Source organism: Vulpes lagopus, chromosome 9 (assembly GCF_018345385.1).
Source record: "Vulpes lagopus strain Blue_001 chromosome 9, ASM1834538v1, whole genome shotgun sequence".
Lineage (NCBI taxonomy): Eukaryota > Metazoa > Chordata > Mammalia > Carnivora > Canidae > Vulpes > Vulpes lagopus.
Genome location: NC_054832.1, coordinates 40,550,250 through 40,573,673, shown reverse-complemented (window position 1 = coordinate 40,573,673; position 23,424 = coordinate 40,550,250). Strand labels below are relative to the sequence as shown.

The following is a 23,424-nucleotide window of genomic DNA, read 5'->3' as shown; positions in this document are numbered from 1 at the left end:
GATGCGGAGAAAAGGGAACCCTCTTACACTGTTGGTGGGAATGTGAACTGGTGCAGCCACTCTGGAAAACTGTGTGGAGGTTCCTCAAAGAGTTAAAAATAGACCTGCCCTACGACCCAGCAATTGCACTGTTGGGGATTTACCCCAAAGATTCAGATGCAATGAAACGTCGGGACACCTGCACCCCGATGTTTCTAGCAGCAATGGCCACAATAGCCAAACTGTGGAAGGAGCCTCGGTGTCCATCGAAAGATGAATGGATAAAGAAGATGTGGTCTATGTATACAATGGAATATTACTCAGCAATTAGAAACGACAAATACCCACCATTTGCTTCAACGTGGATGGAACTGGAGGGTATTATGCTGAGTGAAATAAGTCAATCGGAGAAGGACAAAGAGTGTATGTTCTCATTCATTTGGGGAATATAAATAATAGTGAAAGGGAATATAAAGGAAGGGAGAAGAAATGTTGGGAAATATCAGGAAGGGAGACAGAACATAAAGACTCCTAACTCGGGGAAACGAACTAGGGGTGGTGGAAGGGGGGAGGAGGGCGGATGTTGGAGGGGAATGGGTGACGGGCACTGAGGTGGACACTTGACGGGATGAGCACTGGGTGTTTTTCTGTATGTTGGTAAATTGAACACCAATAAAAATTAATTAAAAAAAAAAAAGGCATGAGTGTTTAAGGCTCTTGCTACCTTTTACAAAATTTCCATTCTGAAGTGTAACACCAATGTACCAGGCAGCACAAGGACTGTACCCATCCCATCTTGTCTCACATATTTTTCTTTAAAAATATAAGTAAACAAGATAAATTTCAAAAATGGCATCTAATTTTATTCATTTACTTCTTTTTAATGTATCCAACATTTATTGAATACTTTTTAGATGGCATCCGTATTCCTTTCCTCTCAGAGCACAGAATCTACTGAAGGAGGAAGCCAACAAGGAAGCGAACAACAGGTGATTCTGAAAGGTGAAGTGCCAAGAAGGAAGTCAGCAAGGTGTCACCAAAACATGTGAAAAACTGAGTGATTCTCAAAGGCCTCACTGAGATGGTGCTATACACGGAGTCCTAAAGGATGGGGAGTCGGCCATACAGAGGAACTAATACGACAGACAAAGGTCCTAAGACAGCAAAGAACAATATAGTACTTTTAGTTTAATGAAATCTTTTATTTCATAGCTGTCTAGTGAAGGCAACATTAGGATGTGTTTATTGACCATGTGTATTTCTAAACTTGTATATTTAGGGTTTATTAATTTATATGAGAGTGTTTTACACAGAAAGGCTATAAACCCATTTATTTCTTTGCTTTTCCTAGTAATATTAAGCTGTAATTTTATGGTGTTTGACATAGAAGCAGTTTTATTATTTCTTTAGTTAAACTTACCAATATATTCTTTTGTGATTTTTCTTCCATTACTCCTAAGCTCTCCTTATCCAGAGAGCAGATGCACCTGCTACAGGTTGCCTCTGCTATCAGAAAGAAGAGCATTCCTAGGAAACCTTTTGTAAGCTGAAAGGCTTAAAGCAAAAAAAGCCTTTTAAATCCCCATTAATTTACATAGAGAAATTTTTGAGTGTTCCCAGACCCCCAAAACCCCCCCACTTTAGGCTTTTCTGATACCTTAGGACACATCTTGCTAATGGATATACAAAAATAAATCAAGATAAAACATAGATGCTTTGTCAAAGACACAGTCAAAACTACGACAGCTTGATGTGCAGATGCTGAGCTCCAGGAAAGGAGCTTGGTGGTGCCACTCCTGCTTCTCAGGGTATGTACTGCCTCTCTAATGGCTCACTGCAAAACAAACAATATTTTCTCTTTTTAGTATGTTTTCTAAAGTAATCTCCACGCCCAACATGGGGCTAGAACTTGATCAATGGGCTTGATCTCAACCCCAAGATCAAGAGTTTCAGTGACTGAGCCAGCCAGGGACCCCAAAACAGACATTATTTTTGCTTGTTTCACCTTTTTTCCATAAAAGTAAAAAAAAAAAAATCTTCTTTGGGCTTCTTTCAGCTGGCAAAAACAGGTACTAATGTAGGTCTTTCATAAAAGTGAGTGGTGTAATGCAAAGTTCAAAAGGTGGGGTATGCCTGTATTTATTATTTATATTTAGGAAATGAGCTTTATATTCTTTATCCATCTGAACTTTATTGATGTAGTTTTTAAAAACGTCTCCCCTTTTAAAAAATATTTACATTTTAGGGCAGCCCCGGTGGTGCAGCGGTTTAGCGCTGCCTGCAGCCCAGGCGTGATCCTGGAGACCCTGGATTGAGTCCCATGTTAGGCTCTCTGTATGATGCCTGCTTCTCCCTCTGCCTGTGTCTCTGTCTCTATGAATAAATAAGTAAAATATTTAAAAAAAATTTACATTCTAAAAGAACTAAGCAACTGCTTCAGAATCACCAAATACCATGTGACCTCAGGTTTTCTCACTTGTAAATGGGAATAATAATAGCAGCGACAACTATGTCAGGAAGAGGATTAAATGATAATGCGTGTAAAATGTTCATCAGCACATAGTAAACAAGTGGTAGCATTTATTAATGGTATTAATAATCTAATCTCTGAATTTACAACATTCTTTATATTAAACTCATATATTCTAACATCTGCTTCTCGGCTGTTTGGTCAAATCCATTAACCTGTTTTCTTATTCTTATGTGAGTACCATGCACCTGGTCAGACTAATCTAGGCTATATTCCCATAACTTAACCTTTAAAAAAAGTCTTACCTATGGGGACCCCTGGGTGGCTTAGCAGCTTAGTGCCTGTCTTTGGCCCAGGGCGTGACCCTGGAGACCCGGATTGAGTCCCACATCGCGCTCCCTGCATGGAGCCTGCTTCTCCCTCTGCCTGTGTCTCTGCGTCTCTCTCTCTCTCTGTCTCTTATGAATAAATAAATAAAATCTTAAAAAGTCTTACCTAATCTCCTCTGTTTATTTGTCCAGATGAAGTCTCCATAGAACAGTGGTTCTCAACCCTAGCTGCACACTGCAACCACAGGAGAGCTTTAATTCTCAGTATACCAGAAAAAATACCCATTCCAATTTACTGAGTCTGATTTACTCCTTATATTTAATATTGTAAACCATTTTATGACTACTTTATAGAAATGAGAAGGAATAGAAAAAATGGCTTAAAGAACAATGTTTATAAAAATTTAAACATAGAAAATTTCTTATTCCACATTTCCCCGTTATTGATGTATATATATATCCAAAAAAAAAATCACCCTTTGAATGCAACTAATTGCTCATAAGCTATCATGCATGAATCTGTAATACATTCGCTTCTGTCTTTAGGAATACTGGTTAATGATTCTGAGTTTGCAAAAGCTCATCAGGAAAATCATCTGAACACTCAGCCTGAGATTCCACTTAAAATGATTCACCAACATTATTAGTTTAAGTATTGCTGTTTCTTTATACGCATCTTCTGATTGTCTGGTAGTTCCGAAATGTCTAACTTTTCTGGTTTTTTTCTTTGCAGTTAATGATAGAAAATGAAAATTTAAAAATCTAAATTCTCAAATATGTTAAACTAAGGGTTAAAACAAAGAAAGAAAAGAAAAAGGATGAATATCTCCAAACTTTTTTTTGTATCTTTTTGAAAGATTACACAGTACTTTGGGAAATGCCACAATAAAACTGAAAGATGATATAATACTGATGATTTATTTTATCCTTGTATCATCCTTCTAGCCAATGACCTCAGTCATCCTTTTTTTTTTTTTTTTTTTTTGGTTGAATAATTCTTAGGACATTGAAATAGTGAACGGCTTCAAAATACTGAAAAGTAAGGTCAGTAAGATTCTGTACTGTAGATTTATACGAGCAGGGAGCCAATGTGATGTGGGACTTGATCATGACCCTATGATCATGACCTGGGCCAAAAGCAGACACTTAACCAACTCAGCCACCCAGATGCCCAAGCTTTTTTTTTTTTTTAAGATTTTATTTGTAAACAATCTCTACACCCAATGTGGGGCTCAAATTCACAACCCCGATCAAGAGTTGAATGCTCCAATGACTGAGCCAACCAGGACCTCAACATCTTCGTAAGTCTTTATTGTTCCTAGTCAGGTTAATAGTATGTCTTCCCAAGGTTTCATCTCTTCTTTTGTGGCCCAATAATTTTGCAGGTTTCTTCTCACAAAACAATTACACATTTCACTTTTGGGGAGTGGGGGTGGAGGAGAGGGTCAGAAGAAAGAGAATCCTAAGCAGGTTCCACGCTGGGTGCAGAGCCTGACCTCGGACTTGGGGCCTGATCTCACAACCCTGAGGTTATGACCTGAGCTGAAATCCAGAATCAGATGCATAACCGACTAAGCCACTCGGGGGCCCCTACACATTTTTTAGTAGGTTCCCAGGTATTTCATATTTTTTGTTGCTATTTTGAATCTAATCTTTCCCTCATTATATTTTCTAATTTGTTACTAGTATTGATCAGAAAACTCCTGATAATTCTGTCTTTTCTCCCCCAAGTCCAGTCATTTCACAGAATTCTATAAATTCCCAATTTTCCAAATGACTTTCCCCTTTGTCCAGTGAACAGTGTCTGGCAGTGCTATTTCATAGCTAAAAATGTAAGAACCATGGAAAAAGGATACAAAAAAACCCCTTTAAACTTTTTATAAAGCTAGATGTGTATACTAATTAAAAAAATTAAACAATCCAAAGTTTCAAGTCATCTCCTTCAAAACTATAGTAGACAAGAGCTGCATTTGAATTGTCCAAGCTCCACTCCAGTCTTCCAGTAACATCTTGTTTCTGAATGTTTTTCAGTGGAGCATCTACCACCTGTTAAAAATGTAACATTAGAAGAGGCAAAAAACTCTTCTAAAAAAGAGACAGAGTACCATTTACAATGGAGAAGAGAGCCCAGCTGTCACAGAATACTATGGCCCAATTCTTACCGAAAATCAAAGCTTCTTATCTCATCTTTACAGCTGAGTTTAAAACAAAACAAATCATCTAATTAATTTCTTACATGTACCCATGACATCTGAGATCAGCAAATGTCAATATTCGACCATGCATTATAGTTGGAAAAACCAATAAACTATGAACCAAAAGACTTTGATTCTAGTCTCAGTTTAGGCACTACAATAATACAGCTCAAAAAATTTACCTAACTGCTAGGGAGGTGGAGGGGAGAAGGAGAAGCAGTGGCAGTCACTGCCTTAAATAAAGTAATCTCTAAAGCATCTTCTGTCTTTAAAATAATAAATTCTGATTGTAGTTGGGTCATGTTTCTAGTTTACTGCAAACCTCACTTGGCTACAAATTTTTAATCAAAATTTTGATTGTGTCTTAGTATCAATCCAGATTTTAAAATCTGTGGTTAACTGCTGAATTGAGACTACAGAAAAGGGAGACAAGAAGAAAAGTGAGGAAAGAAGAGGAAAAAAAAAAAAGGCAACAAACTGTCAGAGATACATCCTCCCTGGGCAAATGTAAAGGTATTAAGGCAAACTACCCCTTCTCCTAATACAGGTAAGTCAAATCAACAACTATTCTGTGTGCCTACCATATGCAAAGGACAGGATCATTCTCATATTCAAAAGTTCTATAGTATAGTAAGCATAACAACAATAATCAGGAAATTCTAGGTAAGATTTTCAATAAAGTATTAGGATGATAAAGCAAAGCATATTTTAAAATTTGCTAAATTTTAAAGTAATTTTTAAAGTTCTAATTCCAGTATATTTTACTTCTCCCATCAACAAGAAGAGACAAAGTTTTGTTCTCCCCTTTCCAATAGGATTTCTGCCACTATGACAACCAAGTACACAACATGTATTCTTTTGTTGAGGTACGATTAACATATAACACATTAGCTTCAGGTGTACAATGTTTTGACATTTGTCTACATCACAAAATGATCACCACAGTTAAGTCTAGTTACCATCTGTCACCATACACATTTGTTTTCTTGTGGTGAGAACTTTAAGATTTACTGTCTTGACTTTAGAATGTGCACAACATTATTGACTACTGTCACCATGCTATACCTTCCCATGACTGAAGTTTGTTCTCCTTGACCCCTTAACCCATTTCACTCATCCTCCTGACAACCACCATTCTATGAGTTTTTTGTTCATCTTTGTTTTAAGTTCCAATTATAAGTGAGATCATGTAATACTGTCCCTACTTGACTTACTTCATTAGCATAACATGCTCAAGGTCCATGCATGTTGTCACAAATGGCAAGATCTCATTCTTTTTTGTCTGAGCACTATCCCATTTTATATAGAGACAGCCATTCTAACAGGTGTGAGGTGATATCTCACTGTGGTTTTCATTTGCATTTCCCTGATGATAGTGATACTGAGCATCTTTTCACAAGCCTGATGGCCATCTGTATATCTTCTGTGAAAAAATGTCTATTCAGATCCTCTGTCCATTTTTTATTCAAATTGATTGGGATTTTTTGGCTATTGAGTTGTAAGAGTTCTTTATATATTTTGGGTATAAATCTCTTATCAGATATGTGATTTGCTACTACTATTTTCTCCCATTCAGTAGGCTGCCTTTTTATTTTGTTGATGGTCACCTTTGCTGTGCAGAAGCTTTTTAGTTTGAAGTCTCTTGTAGGCAACATATAGATGGGTCTTTTTTTGTTGTTTAAACCTACTGGTTTATTTTTACTTTTGTTCCCTTTGATACTAGAGTCAGATCCAAAAAAATTGTTGTCAAATGGATGTCAAAGGGCTTACCATGTTTTCTTCTAGGAATTCTATGGTTTTAGGTCTTACATTCGAGTCTTTAATCCATTTTGAGTTGAATTTTATGTATGGTATATGACAGACCTGTCATTTCATTCTTTTGCATATGGCTGTCCAGTTTTCCAAATACCACTTTTTAAAGAGACTGTCCTTTTCCCATTACATATTCTCGCCTCTTTTAATATAGTTTGAAATCAGGGAGTGTCATGCCTCCAATTTTACTCTTCTCTCTCAAGATTGCTCTGGCTGTTCAGGATCTTTTGTGGTCCCATACAAATTTTAAGACTGACTGTTCTATGTCTATGAAAAATACCATTGGGATTTTGGTTAGGTATTGCTAACCAAGGTACTGAATCTGTACATTACTTTTTGAAATATGGAGATCTTAAGAATATTCTTCCAAATGATAAGATGGGATATTTTCCCATTTTTTATTTCTATGTTCTTCAGTTTCTTTCATCAATGTCTTATAGTTTTCAGTGTGCAGGTCTCTCACCTCCTTGGTTAAATTTATTCCTAGGTATTTTATTCTTTTTGATGCAGTTGTAAATGGGACTGTTTTCTTAAATTTTTAAGAAGATTCTCTTAATTTGAGAGACAGTGAGACGCAGAGAGAGAACACAAGCAGAGGGGAGGGGTAGAGTCAGAAGCAGACTCCCCACTAAGCAGGGAGTTTTATGCGGGGCTGGATCCCAGGACTCTGGGTTCATGACCTGAGCTGGAGGCAGATGCTTAACCACCTGAGCCAGCCAGGCACCCCTTAATTTCTCTTTCTGATAGTTTATTGTTACCATATAGAAATGCACCAGATTTTTTATTTTCTATGCTGCAACTCTACTGCATGCAATTATTAGTTTTAATAGTTTATTTGGTAGAGTCTTTAGCATTTTCTCTATATAAAAGCATGTCATCTGCAAATAATGGGTTTTACTTCTTTCCAATTTGGACAGCTTTTATTTCTTGCCTAACTGCTGTGACTAGGGATTTCCAAAACTATGTTTAATAAGAGTAATTAGAATGGGCAGGCATCCTTGTCTTTTTCCTAATCTTAGAGGGAAAGTTTTCAGGTTTTTAAAAAAGGTTTTTTATATTTATTCATGAGACAGAGAGAGAGAGAGAGAGAGAGAGAGAGAGAGAGAGAGGCAGAGACACAGGCAGAGGGAGAAGCAGGCTCCATGCAGGGGGCCTGATGTGGGACTCCATCCCGGGACTCCAGGATCATGCCCTGGGCCAAAGGCAGGCACTAAACCACTGAGCCATCCAGGAATCCCCCAAGCTTTCAGTTTTTTACTCTTCAGTACAATCTTAGTTCTGGGCTTGTCATACATAGCTTTATTATGTTGATGGATATTTTCTCTATACCCACATATTCAGAGTTCTTGTCATAAACAGACACTGACTTTTGACAAATGCTTTTTCTACACCTGTTGAGATTGCCATATGATTTTTATCCTTTATTTTGTTAATGGGGCATATTACATTGATTTGCAAATGTTAAACCATCCTTGCATCCCTGGAATAAATCCCACTCAACTACAGTGTATTATCCTTTTAACATATTGTTGAATAGGGTCTGCTAATATTGTGTTGACAATTTTTGCATCTGCGTTCAACAGGAATATTGGCCCACAATTTTTTTGTGTGATGCCCCTGTCTGGTTCTGCTAAAGATAATGCTGGCCTTGTAAACTGAGTTTGGAAGCATTCCCTCCTCTTCCATTTTCTGGAACGGTTTGAGAAGGGTAGGTATTAACTCTTTAAATGTTTGACAGAATTATCTGTGAAGCCCTGTGGTCCTGAGCTTTTTCATTGGGAGGCTTTTGATTACTGTTTTGACCTCCTTACCTAATCAATCTATCCAGATTTTCTATTTCTTCATGATTCAGTCTTGGAAAACTGTGAATTTCTAGAAACTTTTCCATTTCTTCCAGGCTGTCCAATTTGTTGATGTATAAGTGTTTACAGTAATCTCTTTGATCCTTTGTATTTCTGTGGTATCAGCTGTAACTTCTCTTTCATTTGAGTCTTCTCTTTTCTTCGTGAGTCTAGCTAAAGCTCTGTCAATTTTATCTTTTCAAAAGTCAGCTTTTAGTTTCCCTGATCTTTTCTATTGTCTCTTTAGTCTCTTTTTTATTTACTTCTGCACAGACTTTTATGTCCTTCCTTCTACTAACTTTGGCTTTGTTCTTTTTCTTTTAGGTACAAAGTCAGATTATTCGAGATCTTTCTTATTTCTTAAGGTAGGCCTATAATGCTATGAATTTCCCTCCTAAAACAGTTTTTGCTGCCCATAATAGACTTTGGTAATTTTTACTTCCATTTTCATTTGTGCCAAAGTATTTTTTTTTAATTAAAAAAAATTATTTAAGTAGGCTCCACACTGGGTATGGAGCCCAGTGGGGCCTGAACTCTGAGATCAAGATCTGAATAAGATCAAGAGTTTGGCACTTAACTATGTGAACCACCCAGGAGCCCCTCAAGGTATTTTTTCTTCATTGATATCTTCATTGACACACTGGTTGTTCAGTAGCATGTTGTTTAATCTCTAAATATTTGCCGTTTTTCTAGTTTTCTTCTTACAACTGATTTCCAGTCTTATACTACTGGGTCAGAAAGGATGCTTGATAGGATTTCAATCTTAAATTTTTTGAGACTTGTTTTGTGGGATAACGTATGATCCATCTTGGAGAATGTTCCATGTGCGCTTGAAGGGAATGTGTATTCTGCTGCTTTTGGATGGAAAGTTCTTTATGTATCTATTAGGTCCATCTGATCTAATAAGTTAAGCTGATGCTTATTGATTTCTTATCTAAGTGATCTATCCACTGATGTAAGTGGGGGATTAAAGTCCTCTACTATTATCATATTGCTGCCAATTTCACCCTCTAGGTCTTTAATGGTTGCTTTACATATTTAGGTGCTCCTATGTTGGGGTGCATAAATATGTACAAATGTTATAATCCTCTTGTCGGATTGACCCCTTATCATTATGTAATGCCTACGCCTATCTTTTTTCTTTTACTACAGTCTTTTTTTAAAGTCAACTTTGTCTGACATAGGTAGAGCTACCCTGCTTTCTTTTGGGTTCTATCTGCATCTCTTCACTTTCTGTGCATGTCTTTACATCTGAGGTGAGTCTCTAGTAGGAAACATATAGATGGGTCTTTGTTGTTGTTGTTTAAACCTATTCAACTGCTCTGTCTTTTGGAGAATTTAGTCCTTTTACATATAAAGTAATTATTGATAGGTACTTATTGACATTTTGTTAATTGTTTTCTGGCAGTTTTATTGTTCTTCTCTGTTCCTTTCTTCTTTTCTTGCTCTCTCCCCCCTTAATAACTTTCTTCAGTGTTATGCCTAGATTTCTATGTTTTACATATCCCTAATAAGTTTTGCTTTGTCATTACAATGAGGCCCACATATAATATCCTATATGTAAAAAACAATCTATTTCCATTTGATAGCAACTTAAGTTCAAATGTATTCTTAAAACTCTACACTTTACCACCCCACCCCCAGTTTTTTTTTAAGATTTTATTTATTCATGAGAGATGCAGAGAGGCAGGCAGAGACACAGGCAGAGGGAGAAGCAGGCTCCCTGCAGGGAGCCTGATGTGGAACTCGATCCCAGGACTCTGGGATCATGCCCTGAGCCAAAAGCAGATGCTCAACCACTGAGCCACTCAGGTGTCCCCCATGTTTTGTTTTTGATGTCATCTTATTTTGTGTATCCTTTATCAGATTATTGCAATTACAGGTTTTAAAAAAATACTTTTATTTTAATCCTCAGATTAGCTTTATAAATAATTTATCTACTGTCTTTATTATATATTTACCTTTACCAGTGAGATTTATATTTCCAATGTTGTCTTATTAATTAATGCCCTTTCTCTTCAGCTTAAAGAAGTTCCTTTAACATTTCTTATAAGTCTGGTTTATTGGTGATCAACTCCCTCAGCTTTTGCTTGTCTAGGAAAACTCTTTACCTCTCCTTTAATTCTGAATGATCATTTTGCCAGATAAAATATTCTTAGTTGAAAGCTATTATCTTTCAGCACTTAGGATACATGGTACCACATTCCCTTCTGGCCTGCAAAGCTTCTGCTGAAAAATATGCCTTATCTTGTTACCAGTTGTGTTTTCTCTTGCTGCTCTTAAGATGGTCTTTAACTTTTGACATTTTAATATTTCTTGGCGAGGATCTTTTGGGGTTCATTTTATTTGGAACTCTCTGGGCTTCCTGGATATGGATGTCTGTTTTCTTCCCAGGTTAGGAAAGCTTTTAGCCATTATGTCTTCAAATAAGTTTTTTGCCCCTTTCCTTCTCTCTTCTCCCTCTGAGACCCATAAAATGCAAATGTTATTCTGCATGATGTTGTTCCATAGGTCCCTTAAGCTATCTTCATTTTCTACAATTCTTCTGGCTACTCTGTTTGGATGAGTTACACTGCCCTGACTTCTAGATCACTGGTCCTTTCTTTTGCTTCATTTAGTCTGCTGTTGAATGCTAGCTCTAGTGTATTTTTCAGTTCAGTTACTATATTCTTCAGCTCTGTGAGTTTGTTAGGTACTTTCTTATTTTTCTATCTCTGTTGAAGTTCTCATTATATTCATTCTTCTCTCAAGTTCAGTGAGCATCTTTGTAACAATTACTTTAGCAGGGCAGAGACCCCCAGCTTCTCAAGGAGTGGCTCCATTTGTGAGATCCATCTTGAATGTGCATTGCCACAATGGGTGGGTTTCTGGCAAGACTGCACATCTGCCTCTCCTACCTGTCTCAATGTGGCTCTATTACTGCCTGCTATGAAGGGGTTGTTTGGCTAGTTTTCAGATCTTATTCAGAAGAAATTGTTCCATAGGTAGCTATAAAGTCAGTGAGTCCATGGGCAGGGGGTATAGTTCCTATACCATCATCTTGAACACCCCTTCCATAACATATATTGTAGAAATTAGTAGTGATTTTTAAAAAGGTTCATTTCTTAGATAAGAAGAAAAAAGGGATGAGCATTTATATTTTAAACTCATAAGCTGGACTGAGAGAATTGAACAAAATTTTGAACCACATTTAGAGAGTAGCCATAGTAATTTTTTAAAAAGTCTCTCCTAGACAAATCTGCCTATTATTGAAGAGTAAACTCAAATGCATTATTCCATAGGCGTAGCCAGGAAAGGAAAAAAGAAAAAGAACATTTACTCAACATCTATACATGTGCTAGGCACTTTCACATTTTACTATTTTTATGATTTAAATTTTGTTAAGTGGTAATTACATACATTTTACAAAAAAGTGAATTGAGTCATATACAGTTAAATTTTTCCCACTGTCTCACAGCTAGTTTTTATAAAAATGCATGATTTTCTATTATACTTTGCTACCTTCAGAAATAAATATTACAGAAATATTTAACTTATCTAAACCTTATTATGTATTTGGGGAAAGCCACTGATAAGAGGAAAAAATGAAATTATCATATGAAGTATAAAAATGCTAAAACTGATCATTCAAATGCTAAAAGGAAGTGAAAAGTAAAGCTGTGACTAATTTAGGGTGTCAGTAAAAGGCAATTTCAAATAGGTTAGGTTTGATAGAGTAATTTTACCAAGGTGTGTAAGAACCAAGCCACAGTTGAGGATTTTAGACAATTTGGAAAACCAGAAGACCTGGGAGTTACAAAAGCTCTTTAGAGAGGTAGGAGACAGATGAAGAATATGGACCTCAAGTTTGACTTTTCAAATTTTAAAAAAATTTTTAAAGATTTTATTTATTTATTTGAGAGAGAGAGAAAGCAAGCAAGAGAGGGAAATCAAGAGAGAGCACACATAAATGTGGGTAGTGGCAGAGGGAGAAGCAGATTCCCCACTGAGCAGGGAGCTGAAGGTGGGGCTTGATCCTAGGACCCTGACTGAGCCACCCAGGTACCCTGACCTCAAGTTTTAAGCAAGACTTTCAGACTTCAACTAGCACTTAAGGCATACAACACAAAGCAAGATAAAAAAAAAAAAATTTTTTTTTTTTTTTTGAGAGAGAGAGAGTGAGTGCCTACACACACATGGTGTGGGAGAGGGTGGGTAGAGGGAGACAGAGAGAAAGAATCTCTAGCAGGCTTCATGCCCAGTGCAGAGCCCGATGCAGGTATAATCTCACAACCCCAAGATCATGCCCAAGCCAAAATCAAGAATTGAATGTCCACCCAAAAGCTCCAAGATTAATATTCTTTAACTACACCATCACCAGGTAATCCCTATTCAAAAACCAAAGGTTTCCTGGCCAACCAAATTAAATCTAAAATCCTTAATCTGGTATTCAAAGCCCTTCACGGTCAAGCCCCAGCCTGTCCTAGTCTACTTTTTCAAGTTTTACCTCTTTCTATATGTTCTCTCTGTTATAGTCAAACCAGATTACCAGCTATTCCCAGAGTATGCTCTGAGTTTCCTCACCTACCTCTGAGCCCAATATGCGCCTCCCCCCCACTACGCTATTCTGAAATTTTGCCAGTTCTTTTTTTTTTTTTTTTAATTTATTTATGATAGTCACAGAGAGAGAGAGAAGCAGAGACATAGGCAGAGGGAGAAGCAGGCTCCATGCACCGGGAGCCCGATGTGGGATTCGATCCCCGGTCTCCAGGATCCCGCCCTGGGCCAAAGGCAGGCGCCAAACCGCTGCGCCACCCAGGGATCCCTTTGCCAGTTCTTAAAGATGCAGTCAGTTAAGTAGCCTCATAATTGTTTCATCTTTAAATTCTCATACCATTTTATCTGTACCACTTTATGGCACTTATATTCTACTAGGTTTTATTTATTTATTTATTTTTTTATTCTTTATTTTTTAAAAAGATTTATTTATTCAAGAGAGACACAGAGATAGAGAGAGAGAGGGGCAGAGACACAGGCAGAGGGAGAAGCAGGCTCCATGCAGGGAGCCCGACGTGGGACGTGGGACTCAATCCCAGGTCTCCAGGATCAGGCCCTGGGCTGAAGGCGGCACTAAACCGCTGAGCCACCCGGGCTGCCCTACTAGGTTTTATAAAGATTTGTATACCTGCTTTTCCCCAAAAGACTGGAGGTTCCTAGAAACAACTCTGTGTTCCTTAAAGCACCTACAATAATGCTTGCACATATATATGCCATCAATCTGTACTGAGCTGAGTATGACCAGCAGTTAAAAGCAGCAGCAGCTTCTCAACCTAGAGTTTGACAAAAATCAAAGGCTTCATTTTCAACATCTGTACGAGTATTCACAGAAAACAGGAACCACACCCTACACATCAATTGCTTCACTAGACTGACAGATTTTAAACTTACAAGCAAATGTCCGGGTGCATTTAACTAGTATCTAATTATGAATTCTAAGTATTGAGCACGGCAGAGCCTATTTAAAAAAGAATTCAATCTCATGATAATATACAAAAATGACTTCTTCTCTTGCCAAGAAGCACAGCTGTTTAGTTAGCAAATAAATAATGATGATGCATGCATATATTCACCACCAACAAAATTTAGATAAAAAAGTGCATAATTTCAAAAAGTATCTGCACAGGGACAGCTGTACAGTGCTGACTGCTGTAAAGAAACCACTGTATAATAATGAAAGTAAAGCTAGTAAAGCCCAAATAAATACTACTGTGGAGCTGGTTATTCCATCACATCCCTAACAAAGCAGTTACAATCTTCTCACCACATTGCAAGGTTTCACACTTTGTGAAACCTTTTTTCAGAGGGAAAAAAGAATGAAGGAGACACTGGGATTTAAGACACGCACCATAAAGTTTTAATAAAAGTACAATGAGATAAGCACTGTGATAAAAATAGTAGCAAAGTGGTAAGGAAGCAGAAAAGGAAGAGTGAAGGTATGGCTTGAAGAATGTAGCATTTGAACATTTGAAACGAGTGTGAAGAGTAAGTGGAACCTCAAAGGCAAAACAACGGTAAAGGTACAAAGCTCTGCAAGAAAATGTGTGTTAAGAAAATTTACATGTACAGAGACAGCAGAGGTGAGAGGGAGTTATTTAGTAGAAAAATTGGAGAAAAAAATAAGACCAGATCTTGTTGGTTCCTGGAGTTCTTTGTGAAGCTTCTGGAAGGAGTGGTCTGATGAGTTGGTAAGAGTGAAGTTTGCAACAGGAAAATAAAGTATAGAGATCAGGTCAGGACTGCTCTAACTACAAGTGGAAGAAGAAAGCTGAAATAAACCCACAGGTTTCTGGTCTAAGCAATAGGGAAGCCGGTAAAACCACTATTAGTTTTCCATAAATTTGAAGTCGTAGCAAACATTTGTTGACCATTTACTCTGTACAAAGCGGAAATGAAACAAGTACTCTAACAATCTCTGTGAAGGTGCAGTCAGTCGAGTACCCTATAGACAGCTATAAATCCAAGTTTACATGCATAAAACTACATGTAATTCATGAGTGATATATTAGGGAGTGTGTCTACAGGAAAGAGAATGATGGGAATAAATGATAAAGAAAACAAAACATAAGAAAATTGTGTGAGACCCACGCAGGTGCTATGAGCTAAGGAATATCATTAACTTAAATCTGTGCACTGAGTCTAAAGGAGCAGAGAAGAAACAAACCAAAAACATTAAAATAATAAAATAAAATAAAATAAAATAAAATAAAATAAAATAAAATAAAATAAAATAAAATAGTGGTGAAGTCCAGGGGCAAAGTGTTTAGTTAGGAGGTAATTGTGGCAGGGGGAACATCCAGAAACAACTGTAAAATGACTAGAAATTCACTCTGGGCCTTAAAGTCAAAGTAGCAGGTCAAACTGTTTAGGGGCGAGGGTGAGAGGGAGACAAGGCGGACAGACGATGGTGCACAAACCTAAGCCTCAGAGAAGGAACAGTTGCACCCAGGCTGGAGGAAGTAGGGCCAGGAGACAGCACAGCGGGAGAACAGAAATCTGGTAAGACGCGGGAGAGTCCAACTGCAAAGAAAGTATGCATGAGACTAAACAGCTCAGACACTATTATACGGGCAACAGGAAGACTATGGCTTTCAAATAGGAAAATATTAGTCAGTGCACAAAAGCAGGACACAGGACAGGCTGGAGAGACCACTGAAGCTAGAGTGAAGGCAAACAAAAACAAAACAAACCCCCAGAGGGTTTGAGTCACAATAATTGACAGCAGAAATAAAAAGGAGAAGAGAGATGTACTGAGGTATAGAGGACAGGGTTTAGAATATAAGGAGGAAAAGTGAGTGCAAGGGGACTTCAAAGGTGTAAGCACAAGCCATTGGCAGACACTAGCTTTGCTTCAGGAGGGAGAAGGTCTTGGAGTACCCTCAGGGTATCCGCCAGACAAACACAAATGCTGGCATCACCAGGGAGCCCCAGGCCCCAGAGACTGAGCAGTCGTCGGGCAGGCCTGCGGAGGGACTAAGAGGGCAAAGGACTGAACTCTGCGGGAAGGCCTCGTCCAGAAAGCGAGAGACCAGCAAGAGGAGAGAGGAGGGAAAGAGAGCACAAAGCACCTTTTCAACATGCTTTCACATGTCTCACAAGTCTCAGAGACTAAATAACCTTATTGTGCCAAAAGGTCATAATAAGCAGTGAAACACGTGGAAAAATTGAAGACTAACAGTAATGAATGTATAATAATAAAACGCTTCAGAAAGCACTGCCCTTTGACCCTGGAATTTTTAACCAGAAACTTATCCTGAGAAAGAAAAGTCTTGTGGAGGAGTAGGGGGAGGGGACTATTTCTAATAGTGAAAAACAGAATCTAAATTTCTAGCCATAGAGAGGAATGGCTAACTATACCACGAAAAAGCCAAATGTCTTAAGATATTTTACCACATAAAATTGTTAAATGTCAATACTGAAGGGAAAAAGCATTAAAGAAAAATATCTGTAACATAGGACAAAGGTGGGGACGCCTGGGGGGCTCAGTGGCTGAGCGTCTGCCTTCAGTCCAGGTCAGGATCCCGGGGTCCTGGGATCGAGTCCTGCGTCGGGCTCCCTGCATGGAGCCTGCTTCTCCCTCTGCCTGTGTCTCTGCCTCTTTCTCTCTCTCTCTCTCTGGGTTTCTCATGAATAAATAAACAAATTCTTTAAAAAAATGACAACGGGTCAATATTTTTAATACATAATAGGCCCATGTAATTAAACCAGTAAGAAAAAAAGGAAAATACCCCAAAGAAAAATGGCTAAGATACAAACGGCAGTTTCTAAAACAACAAATGAAAATGACCAGTAAATAGAATAATGTTGGTTCTTGGTGCTAATCAAAAAAATAAAAATGAAATTTTGTATTATTTGCCTCTCTCATATTAATAAACAGCACATGCAATATAAACTTTTTTTTTTAAGTCTGGAAATATATACACCAAAAATTTAGTGCCACTTGTCTCTAAGTACTAGGATAAAGTATTTTTAAATTGCCTAATTATTTTATAATGAACACATATTCTCTCATACACAGGGAATACTTCATTGCTGAAGTAACAAAATGCGAAGAACAGGTAGAAAAATTTAGGTGTACAAAAAACACAAAGTTATAGGTACAATTGATAAAAATATGAAAAAACAGTACAAAGATCTTTTTAATTTCCCCCAACTATTGTCTAAATGAAACAAGTATAAAGAACTAAGAATAATTCTACCTAAAAATACGATGAAAAAGTTGATGCAAAGAAGAAAACAGAAAATTCACATCACAAAATCTTAATCATTTTTAGAAGGAAGCAAGTTTATCTCTACGGGTCAAGCGTTTCAAGATCAGGGTTAGCAATCTGAGTTAGACTGAAAACACAACAGAGAAAAGGAGTCAACTTTGGGATGAGAAAAGGATCAGAGAGCAACTAGTACACAGGCCCCTGGAAAACAAACCCTCAACGGTCACCGAAGCTGTGGCTTTTTCCAGGGGTGCTGGGCAGAAAAGGAAATGGTGGTATTTACAAGTTGAGAATTGACCAGATCTAGAGAGCTAAGGTCAAGGAGAGGACCACAAGGTGCCAGGGAGTTCACAGAACGTGAACTGCAAGGCTCAGCACTGGAAAGAAGACAGAAAACAGCCTGAGAGGCGACAAGGAGGACAAAAAGCTGGTTCATCAGGTGTGATGGAAAACAGCAACACAGGCTCTTGAATCACCACCTCCGGTGAGTTTAGGCCTTGAGACAGTTCAAACCATGACAAAGGTTAAAAAACTCGGTCATCCATGTGGGCCGCTCACGTGGAGCAGAGGTGGAAGTCACTGGAGCTGGGCCACCTTTCTGGTCTGAAATGAATGTACCTGTTACGTCAACCTCTTACATCCTTCATTTTCCTCTGACTCAGATACATGCTTTCTCATCTGACTGATAGAATTTGGGTGGCACTTAACCTCTCTGCACTTTATTCAACCACAGAATGAAGAGTAAGGAGATGGGAGAGTCAGTTACATCAATGATTCTCAAACTTGACTGCACATTAAAATCACAGGTGCTTTAAAACAAACAAACAAGCAGGCAAAACTACCTATCCCTTGACCCCCAAACCCAGTAATTCTGACTTGGTTCTTGGGTGGAGTTCAGGCATCAGTATTTTTAAGAAGCTCCTCAGGGAATCCTAATGTGTAACCAAGGTTGAAAAACTAAATTACTTCTTTCTAAAGGTTGCTTCCTTTTTTTTTTAAGATCTACTGATTTGAGAGGAAGAGAGAGTGTGCGAGTGCACGTGTGCACAAATGAGCAGGGGGAGGGAGAGAGAATCCCAGGCGGACTCCCTGCTGAGCGTGGAGTGCCACGCAGGGCTTCATCCCACCACCCAGACATCAGACCAGAGCCTAAACCAAAAGTCCAATGCTCAACCAACTGTGCCACCCACGTGCCCCTAAAGGTTGCTTCCTTTTTAAAATTCTATGATTCTAGGTAAAGGACAACCACTTTGTTCATTTACTAATAAAACTACCGTGCACCAAGCACTCCCACAAACATCTTTCAGTAAATCCTCACAACACTTTGAGGCATGTATTTGTATCCATCTCATACACTGTGAAGCTCAGAGAAATGAAGCAACTCATTCAAGAGTCACAGGCCAGGAAGGCACAGAGCTAGGACACAGGTGTGTTTGCTCCAGTCCACCCTACCTGCAACCTGCTGTCTCCAGCACGCACAGCAACTATCTGAATGCCTTCTCTTCCTGCCCAGGACCTCAAAATTGGGACACCAGTTTGTGGTTTGTGTATTGGAGAGAAAACTAATTTGGGTGGGGGTGGGGAATTAACCCCAAATTCTACAGTAATCTCATTGTAGAGTTAGTAAACACCTTCACCTAGAGAGGTCTGCAACCCGACACAGCACTCTGAAAGTCTATCTACGAAGCATACTTTATTCAGTTAAGCCAACAAGAACACTGCTATTAAGCATGCAGCTGGCATACAAAGAAGGTTCTCAAAGATAAGCTTATCAATAGAAAAGCAATTTTTATATGCTTTGCATTAAGTAAGGCATTCTAAACCAAACTCTAAGATAATTCTGACAAAATAATAACTGACAGAGAAATTGAAAGTTGTTCTATCAAAGAGCTTAAATGTATAAACATGATCTTCAAATTTATCCTCAGGAATTACCTCTATTTCCATCTAGCACAAATAGGTTCAGTCACACTTTCTAATTATTATTATTTTTTTAAAAGATTTTATTTATTTATTCATGAGAGACACACACACAGAGAGAGAGAGAGAGAGAGAGAGAGAGAGGCAGAGACCCAGGCAGAGGGAGAAGCAGGCTCCATGCAGGGAGCCGGACATGGGACTCCATCCCGGGTCTCCAGGATCACGCCCTGGGCTGAAGGTGGCGCTAAACCACTGAGCCACCGGAGCTGCCCAAACGTTCTAATTATTATTCTTTCATTGACACATTGCCTCTTCTTTGTTGATTATACTTAAATCTATTATCTACTTGGAAATTTCATAAACATTTAAATTCTGTATTCCCAGGCCAAAATTCATTGAGATGGCAAAATAAATTCTCCACCCAAAAAAGGAAAAAAAGAAAAAAAGTATTAGGAAAGATTTAACTTCTATGCTCACGGAAAGGGCAATTTATTTTCAAGATTTTATTTATTTTCGAGAAAGTGTGTGAGCATGTGAGCGAGTGCAGAGGGGAGGCGCAGAAGGGAAGGGAAAGGATCTCAGGCCGACTCCTGGCTGAGTGCAGAACCCCACTCGGGGCTGGATCTCACGACCCTGAGATCATGACCTGAGTGGAAATCAAGAGTTGGATGCTTAACCGATCGTACCCCCAGGCTCCCCTTTCCAGGCAATTTAATAAGACATTCATAAAGTACATTTACAAGGAACACAGGAGTCCTCATCCATTCAGAGCTTTCCTGAGCATTCGCTCCGATCTCCACACACTAGGGATGAAGAAGCTAACCAGACTCCACGCCGAGCCTGCGGCTCCGCAGGTACCAGGGCAGCCCAGTGTGGTGTGTGCTGGACTCCAGTGGGGTCAGTGGATTAGTCTTGGGGAGAGGAAGGAGCTGGGGTAAGAGCAGCCCAGAGGAGGTTTCATAAAGCACAGGCTCAAGTGAAAAGTTCACTACAAGATTCCTTGTAAATCGGCACTCCAGGAAATAAGTAAACTGAGGAACTAAAATCAGAGAGAACAGCCAAGACTGAGGAAACCAGGTAGGCTGAGCTGGCTCGGCAACAGCGATGACCGTCCTAGAGTCAATGCTGCAGGCAGAACCAGGCGGCTTCAGAGTCCTACAGACCTCACTTACATGCCAGTTTGGTTTATGAAATTAGTTAAGTCCCCTCATTCCTCGGTTAATTCTCATCCAGAAAAACAAATGTGTACCATGGTGTTTGCTTGACAGTGAAGCCAAACAAAAAGGATTTTTTTAAGAACTAAGGAAATTAGGGGGCCCGGCGGCTCCGTGGTTGGGGCGTGACCCCAGCGGCCGGGCCCAGTGGGGGGGGGGGCTGCTGGGAGCCCGCTTCTCCCTCAGGGTCTCTCCTGAGCACATACATAAAGCCTTAAAAAAAAGAACTAAGGCAATTAGGAACCAAATCTGAGCGTGACCTCTACTCCCAGCTCTAGACCAGGACGGGAAGTTGTCCAGGACGTGTCTTAGGGTCTATCCTGCGGCTCGGGGAGCCCGGCGAGCCGCGGAGCACGCAGCCGAGGCCCTTCTCGCAGCGCTGGCGCGGGCGCACGGTCACCCGGACCCCAGGGCCGCCGGCTCCGCCCGGGACACACCTAATCCCTCCCGGCGGCCAGCGCCCGGGCGGGGTAAAAACAGGAGGAGGCAGGCTTCCCTGGCCCCGGGTGACCCGCCGCCCCCGAGCCGCCCCCCCCCCCGTCCCCCCGCGCAGGTGCAGCTCCCCCGGCGGGCGCGGGCGCGGGGCGGGGCGGGGGGGCTCCGGGGCGGCCGGCCCGCAGGGAGCCCGGCCACTCCGTCCTCAGTTCGGCCGCCCGCGGCCGCCGCGAGCCTCGCACCCCCCCAGCCCCTGGCCGTGGGGCACCGACGCACACTCGCGGGGGCCCTACAAGCCCCGCGGCCTCCGCCTCCGGCTCCGGCTCCCAGCCGCGCCTTAGGGCCGGCGCCTCCGTCCCGCCGGGGCCCGCGGAGCCCGCTCCCCGCCCCGAGGCCCTGGGCGCTCCGGCTCCACCACCAGGGCCCGACGTCCCGCCCGCGAACTCCGTGCCCACGATGCCACCGCGGCCGCTCGGCCCGCAACCCGCGCCCGGCCCCTGGTCCCCCAGCCCCCCGGCCCCTAACCCCCTGGTCCCGCGGCCCCCGGCCCCTAACCCCCTGGTCCCCCAGCCCCCCGGTCCCTAACCCCCTGGTCCCCCAGCCCCTCGGTTCCTAACCCCCTGGTCCCCCGGCCCCTAACCCCCTGGTCCCCCAGTCCCCCGGCCCCTAACCCCCTGGTCCCCCAGCCCCCTGGTCCCTAACCCCCTGGTCCCCCAGCCCCCCCTGGTCCCTAACCCCCTGGTCCCCCAGCCCCCCGGTCCCTAACCCCCTGGTCCCCCAGCCCCTCGGTTCCTAACCCCCTGGTCCCCCGGCCCCTAACCCCCTGGTCCCCCAGTCCCCCGGCCCCTAACCCCCTGGTCCCCCAGCCCCCTGGTCCCTAACCCCCTGGTCCCCCAGCCCCCCCCTGGTCCCTAACCCCCTGGTCCCCCAGCCCCCCCGTCCCTAACCCCCTGGTCCCCCAGCCCCTCCGTTCCTAACCCCCTGGTCCCCCGGTCCCTAACCCCCAGCCCCTCGGTCTCTAGCCCCCCTGGTCCCCCAGCCCCCCCCGGTTCCTAACCCCCTGGTCCCTTGGTCCCCCAGTCCCTAACCCCCTGGTCCCCCGGTCCCTGGCCCCCCTTGTCCCACAGCGCCCCCCCCAGATCCCCGGTCCCTAAGCCCCTGGTCCCCCGGTCCCTAGCCGCCCCCCCCCCATCCCTAACTCCCTGGTTCCCCGGTACCTAAACCTCCAGCCCCCCCCCCCCGATCCCTACACCCCCCGTCCATAACCCCCTGGTCCCCCAGCCCCCGGGTCCCGAACTCCCTGGTCCCCCGGTACCTAAACCTCCAGCCCCCCCGGTCCCTACACCCCCGGTCCATAACCCCCTGGTCCCCCAGCCCCCGGGTCCCTAACTCCCTGGTTCCCCGGTCCCTAGCCCCCCCCCCCGGTCCATAACCCCCTGGTCCCCCAGCCCCCGGGTCCCTAACTCCCTGGTCCCCGGTACCTAAGCCTCCAGCTCCCCGGTCCCTACCCGCCCCCCGCCCCCGGCCCCCGGCCCCCCGGCGCGGCCCCTGCGGACGGACCGCGGCCCCTCGGGCGCGAGCGGCGGCGCGGGCGAGGGTCCGAACGTCCCGGGGCCCGCGGGGAGCGGCCGGGAGCGCCCCGTGTCCCGCAGACCCCAACATGGCGTCGGCCGCCGCCCGCGACGACGACACCTCCCCGCGCCGCAGACGGCCGGGACCGCGGGGGAAGCGCCGGAAAGTTTCGCTTCTCCCCGGGCCGGCCCGGCTCCCGCGCACACGCACCTCGGGCTTCGCCTGCCCGGCCGGGCGGCGGCGGCGGCGGCGGGGATCCGGCTCCTCCTGGCCCCGGGCTCCGGGCGCGGACTCTGCCCCCCGCCTCCCGGGGCGTGTGCGGCGGCGGCGGCGGCGGCGGCGGAGGAGGAGGAGGAGGAGGAGGAGGAGGCCCCGCAGCCGGCGCGATCCGGACCCTGCGGGCGGGCGCTCGCTCGCTCGCTCGTGACTCCCCGCCGCTCGGGTCGAGCCCCACAACGGCCGCCCGCCGGCCTCTCCCCTGCGCGTGCACCGGCGCCGCCGCCCACACGCCCCGAGCCCCGGGCACGAGCGCCTCCGCCGGGCCCGCGCCCCGCCCCCCGCGCCCCGCGCCGCCGCCCCGCCCGCCCGGGTGGGCCGAAGTCGAGGCCCCGCCCCCGCCCCACCGCCGCCAGAGTGGGCGTGGCCGAGGCTGAGGCCCCCGCCGCCCGTGCCGCCGCCCCGCCCCGCCGCCAGGGTGGGCGTGGCCTCGGGCTAGGCCACGCCCACCCCGGCGGCCGGGCGGCTCGGGGACCCGTGGGCGTGCTGGGCACGGCGGGCCTCGGGGAAGGGCTGTGCGTCTCCTGACCCGGTTCCTAGGAGTCTCCCCGCCACGGAACGGGCGTCCCCGCGGAGCTCGGGAACTTCCCGCGGGCGGGAAAGAAAGGCTCCTGGATGTACATGCCCGGAGGCG

At 43.4% G+C, this 23,424-nt stretch overlaps 1 protein-coding gene across 1 annotated transcript in view; it reads right to left on the bottom strand.

Annotated features, from left to right (window-relative positions):
- PLEKHF2 (pleckstrin homology and FYVE domain containing 2) overlaps positions 1-23,061 on the bottom strand; it is a 32,846-nt gene extending 9,785 nt beyond the window's left edge. Inside the window, exon 1 of the mRNA XM_041769075.1 lies at positions 22,725-23,061. The gene's annotated coding sequence lies outside the window, so the exon portion shown is untranslated. The remainder of the gene's footprint in view (positions 1-22,724) is intronic.
- Between the last annotated feature and the right edge of the window lie 363 nt (positions 23,062-23,424).